Genomic DNA, 6,763 nt, shown 5'->3' with positions numbered 1-6,763 from the left:
GCGCTTTACTGCAGAGTGCCTGCATGTGTACGCGGGGTGGCTGTGAAACATGGCGTTCCAGTGGATGGAACTGCAACAGCTGTTGCTGTCTGAGCCTGGTGTGTGATCGCTTCATCAGTGCTGCTGCCCGATCTCCAAAAAGGCGCATCTGCATTCATCAAACACAGTTATCAATAAACAGGCCTGCAACAATTAGTGATCTCTGAGGGGGAACAAAACAGCAAGCCAAGAAAATTAAAGTCCTCCGTATACATTAATTACCGATGTCGTTAATCAATAAAATGCCTTCATATATTTTAATTAAAGTTGTATTCTCTGCGAATGTTTGGGGAATCTGTTTAAGTCTTATTTTCCATTAATGGAAACAGTTGGGGTTGGGAAATGGTGGTGGCAGCTGCTGATGGCCAGTCACGGTGGGGCACGTCGTGTTTGTAATTGCATTTAGTCACTTACAGAGGGGGTTAAGAATCTTTGTTAAAAGCAGGGGAAATATCACAGTAACAATTATTGTAGAGCAAATTTCCAAGTAGGCAATATTTAAGTTGTCAGGAAAGATTAGCAAGAACAGGAGCAAAGGAAATGTACCATCCAGCCATTCATCATGGCCATAGCTGCTACCAACAAATTTAAAATTGAAGAAAAAAAGTTTCCCTAAAATGTCAGTATTGTTAGTTTTGATTATCACAGTGATTGACAGAAGGGATGTTTATTCAAACTATATGGGGATGAAGACAGGTGAGGGATAATATGGGACCATATCTGACTTTTCACCTGGTCTAATGACGATATTAATTATGTCAATCAAATCTACCCATGAACATCGAAGTGTTTTTTTTTCACATACAGTCGTCTTTTAAAGAACCGATCTCCGTCCTCTTTAAAGTGCTCTTTGTGTTTACATTGCCCTTGACTTTAAATGAGGACTCAACTTTTTCGCCAGTTCTCTTCACCTATTTTGTCATCCAAGTCCTCTTTGCATTCACGTTGCTATGTTTAGAAAGGAACCAAGATCTTTTTTCAACATTCATTCAATGCACTCTGGATTTTTACAGAGTGCAGGACAAGCCATTCCATCAAAACGTCAGGCTAGATAGACCTACTTACATTTTGGAAGCTAATAGATTGCATTTAATTACAATATTTTAAATAATTATAATCAGAAGACACTGTTAACATGTTAATATAATTGGTAGCAGAATAAATAGCAGAATAATAACTGCAGATTACATAATGCTGTAATTGAAAATTGTCCACCCAATGTAGGCTACTTGCCCTTTAAGATCTAAAATAGGCTACTGTCCCTTTAAGAGCTACAATAGATTTTGTACCTTATGTTGTGATTCTCACCAAATATGTTGTTGTCTTCTCACACTATTCAAACCCACAATCAAATAAACAGCTTATGAAGCTCTCTTAGCCTATACAGTATATCAGATATTGCAAACAAATAATCTGAACTAAAATCTCCACACATACACTACATGACCAAAAGTATGTGGACACCTGCTTGTCGCACATCTCACTTCAAAATCATGGGTATTAAAATGGCGTTGGTCCCCCCCTTTGCTGCTATAAACAGCCTCCACTCTTCTGGGAAGGCTTTCCACTAGATGTTGGAACATTGCTGCAGGGACTTGCTTCCATTCAGCCACAAGAGCATTTGTGAGGTCAGGTACTGATGTTTGGCGATTAGGCCTGGCTCGCAGTCGGCGTTCCAATTCATCACAAAGGTGTTCGATGGGGTTAAGGTTAGGGCTCTGTGCAGGCCAGTCAAGTTCTGCCACACCAATCTCATCAAAGCGAGGTCCATACAGAAATGCTTTGAGCACGGGGGCATTGTCATGCCGAAACAGGAAAGGTACTTCCCCAAATTGTTGCCACAAAGTCGGGAACACGGAATCGTCTAGAATGTCATTGTATGCTGTAGCATTAAGACTACAATTCAAAGGAACTAAGGGGCCTTGTCCGAACCATGAAAAACAGCCCCAGACCCCTTTTTCTTACTAATTTTGTCATATCCAATTGGTAGTTACAGTCTTGTGCCATCGCTGCAACTCCCCTACGGACTCGGGAGAGGTGAAGGCCATGCATCCTCCGAAACACGACCCTGCTGTGCCACTCTGCAGGCCCAGTAAGGCCATTCTACTGACAATGTTTATCTCTGTAGATTGCATGGCTGTGTGCTCGATTTTATACACCTGTCAGCAACGGGTGTGGCAGAAATAGCCGAATACACAAATTTGAAGGGGCTGTCCACATACTTTTGTACATACGGTGTGTATTCCGTCATCGTGGATGCAACTGGCTGAGGGTAATTGACTACCTCTTTGTGTGTGTTTGGGGTAAGCTTAATCATGATGTCAGCTCCCTAATAAAAGGTTATTACATACGTAAAATCCAGGTTTTACGTATGTTAGGTTTGGGTCATTGAAACCTGTTTTTCAACCACTCCAAACATTTCTTGTTAACAAACTATAGTTTTGGCATGTCGGTTAGGACATCTACTTTGTGCATGACACAAGTAATTTTTCCAACAATTGTTTACAGACGGATTATTTCACTTATAATTCACTGTATCACAATTCCAGTGGGTTAGAAGTTTACAAACACTAAGTTGACTGTGCCTTTTAAACAGCTTGGAAAATTCCAGAAAATGATGTCATGGCTTTAGAAGTTTCTGATAGGCGAATTGACATCATTTGAGTCAATTGGAGGTGTATCTGTGGCTGTATTTCAAGGCCTACCTTCAAACTCAGTGCCTCTTTGCTTGAGATCATGGGACAATCTAAAGAAATCAGCCAAGAAAAATAATTGTAGACCTCCACAAGTCTGGTTCATCCTTGGGAGCAATTTCCAAACGCCTGAAGGTACCACGTTCATCGTACAAACAATAGTACGCAAGTATAAACACCATGGGACCACACAGCCGTCATACCGCTCAGGAAGGAGATGCGTTCTGTCTCCTAGAGATGAACGTACTTTGGTACGAGAAGTGCAAATCAATCCCAGAACAACAGCAAAGGACCTTGTGAAGATGCTGGAGGAAACAGGTACAAAAGTATCTATATTCACGGTAAAATGAGTCATATATCGACATAACCTGAAAGGCCGCTCAGCAAGGAAGAAGTGCCTGCTCCAAAACCACCATAAAAAAAGCCAGACTATGGTTTGCAACTGCACATGGGGACAAAGATTGTACTTTTTGGAGAAATGAACTGTTTGGCCATAATGACCATCGTTATGTTTGGAGGAAAAAGGGGGAGGCTTGCAAGCCAAAGAACACCATCCCAACCGTGAAGCACGGGGGTGGCAGCATCATGTTGTGGGGGTGCTTTGCTGCAGGAGGGACTGGTGCACTTCCCATAATAGATGGCATCATGAGGAAGAAAAATTATGTGGATTTATCGAAGCGACATCTCAAGACATCAGTCAGGAAGTTAAAGCTTGGTCGCAAATGGGTCTTCCCATTTGACCCCAAGCATACTTCCAAAGTTGTTGCAAAATGGCTTAAGGACAACAAAGTCAAGGTATTGGAGGGGCCATCACAAAGCCCTGACCTCAATCCTATAGAACATTTGTGGCAGAACTGAAAAAGTATGTGCCAGCAAGGAGGCCTATAAACCTGACTCTGTTACACCAGCTCTGTCAGGAGGAATGGGCCAAAATTCACCCAACTTATTGTGGGAAGCTTGTGGAAGGCTACCTGAAACGTTTGACCCAAGTTAAACAATTTAAAGGCAATGCTACCAAATACTAATTGAGTGTATGTAAACTTCTGACCCACTGGGAATGTGATGAAAGAAATAAAAGCTGAAATAAATAATTCTCTGTACTATTATTCTGACATTTCACATTCTTAAAATAAAGTGGTGATCCTAACTGACCTAAGACAGGGAATTTTTACTAGGATTAAATGTCAGGAATTGTGAAAAACTGAGTTGAAATGTATTTGGCTAAGGTGTATGTAAACTTCCGACTTCAACTGTAAACATGCAGCCTGGTTGACAGATGACGATCACGCTGAGATCAGATCTTTAACAAGAGATCTCGTTATTAACCAGGTCCCCATAGATCATTTATTAACCAGGTAGCCATATATCATTTTTTTAAACCAGGTCACCATAGATAATTGGCACTTGAGCCTCACGTTTTAAATCTGGCCACAGTTATTTCTCACCAGAACTAGCATGCTGTCAGAGCTGTAATATGGCCCTGGAACTGATTAATCAAGATTAAGCCCCAGCTTGAGAGCGGAGGAGAAAAAATGGGGACACATTTCATAGCGCATCGTTCAGTATTCAAAATATTAATATGGCATTATTTCTAATAGGAGAATCTATCCAAAGTGAGATGATGGTGTACAGCCTGCAATCCCACAGCATCATGAGTGATTTGAGCATCCCACTGAAAATATATACTGTATGTCAGGTCTCACCGTCAAGGGAATAGGTAATATGAGAAATTCAGAAATGCTGTCATACCAGCAAAAGATGCCATTTCCCTTTTAAAGATAAGATATGATAATACCTTTTTTTCGTATTCTCTGAAAGTTTTCAAGATAAGATATGATAATACCGTTTCCTATTCTCTGAGGTATTATCAAATCAAACTTTATTTGTCACATGCGCCAAATACAACAACTGTAGACTTTACCGTGAAATGCTTACTTACAAGCCCTTAACCAACAGTGCAGTTCAAGAAGAGTTAAGGGCTTGTAAGTAAGCATTTCACGGAAAGGTCTACACTTGTTGTATTCGGCGCATGTAACAAATAAAGTTTGATTTGATAATACCTATTCCTATTCTCTGAAAGTTTTCAAGATAAGATATGATTACATCTGCATCATAAATAATGTATACAAGTTAACATGTTTGTTCCATTTGAGAAGCTTATATATCATTTATGGGATTATTTTACTTGATCTCAGTTTGGTTTTAAAGCATCTCCACCATCATACTTGCCTGAAGCATCTCCACCATCATACTTCCCTGAAGCATCTCCACCATCATACTTGCCTAAAGCATCTCCACCATCATACTTGCCTAAAGCATCTCCATCCTCATACTTGCCTAAAGCATCTTCATTCTCATACTTGCCTGAAGCATCTCCACCATCATACTTGCCTAAAGCATCTCCATCCTCATACTTGCCTAAAGCATCTCCACTGTCATACTTGCCTGAAGCATCTCCACCATCATACTTACCTAAAGCATCGCCACATCATACTTGCCTAAAGCATCTTCATTGTCATACTTGCCTAAAGCATCTCATCCTCATACTTGCCTAAAGCATCTCCACCATCATACTTCCCAAAAGCATCTCCACCATCATACTTGCCTAAAGCATCTCCATCATCATACTTCCCAAAAGCATCTCCACCATCATACTTGCCTAAAGCATCTCCACCATCATACTTGCCTAAAGCATCTCCATCCTCATACTTGCCTAAAGCATCTTCATGCTCATACTTGCCTGAAGCATCTCCACCATCATACTTGCCTAAAGCATCTCCATCCTCATACTTGCCTAAAGCATCTCCACTGTCATACTTGCCTGAAGCATCTCCACCATCATACTTACCTAAAGCATCGCCACATCATACTTGCCTAAAGCATCTTCATTGTCATACTTGCCTAAAGCATCTCATCCTCATACTTGCCTAAAGCATCTCCATCATCATACTTGCCTAAAGCATCTCCATCATCATACTTGCCTAAAGCATCTCCATCATCATACTTGCCTAAAGCATCTCCATCATCATACTTGCCTAAAGCATCTCCATCGTCATACTTGTCCGTATTATCTGCATTTCCTTACACATTAATAATTTCCACAGTGCAAAAGGAGATTTGCTGCTGTTTATTCATATTGTGTATAATACTATCTCCCCAATAAGGACTCAATCCACCTAAATAACAGAGCTCAAGCAAATTTCCTAAACTATTCATATCGTGTCGTGTCCACACTATAATTGGAGCTATGTATTAAAATATGAATTGCGGAACCCGGAACCCGGGTTCCGGGAGGGGGAACCCGGGTTCCGGGAGGGGGAATCTGGGTCTCCTCATTGGGGTGGGGGCTTTGAGGGCGGTTGGGGTGGGGTTGGGGGGTTACACTGAAATGATAGTTAAACTGATAATGAGATGATTTTGAGCAAGTGTTGCACATTTATTTATCTAGAATTTAATGTCAAATAACCATGTTTATGAGTTGCTTTGTGATTTTAACCAAGGACATTTGACCTAGTTTCAACGAATAACTTCAAAGAATTTATGAATGTACAAAATGTCTCATTCACGGGACATTTCTCAAATAATGGCATTGAATTATCTGCAGTAAGAACTCATTTGAGTGACAACCCTTAATTGCTTGAAAGCTCTACATCACGTGTCAATCTCAATCCACGGAAGGCCGAGCGTCTGTGGGTTTTTCGCTCCTCCCTTGTACTTGATTAATGAATTAAGGCCACTAATTAGTAAGGAACTCCCTTCACCTGGTTGTCTAGGTCTTAATTGAAAGGAAAACCCCAAAACCAGCAGACACCAGGCTCTCCGTGAGTTTGACCCCCCTGCTCTAAATCTTCCTGTGGAACAGAGAGATTATAAGTAAGACTCACATGGCAAGAGTCTGTTCACTTTTACCATATCTGTCTACTCTCAATTACAGAGTTTAACTGTAGTTGTTTAACTGTATTGCACATGTAGCTTATTAACAGAGAAAACATTACATTCATCACATTTCAAATGTCTGTTGTTTTAAGTAT

The sequence above is a fragment of the Salmo salar genome, chromosome ssa21, assembly GCF_905237065.1.
Source record: "Salmo salar chromosome ssa21, Ssal_v3.1, whole genome shotgun sequence".
Taxonomy (NCBI): domain Eukaryota; kingdom Metazoa; phylum Chordata; class Actinopteri; order Salmoniformes; family Salmonidae; genus Salmo; species Salmo salar.
Note: the sequence above shows the minus strand (reverse complement) of the source record.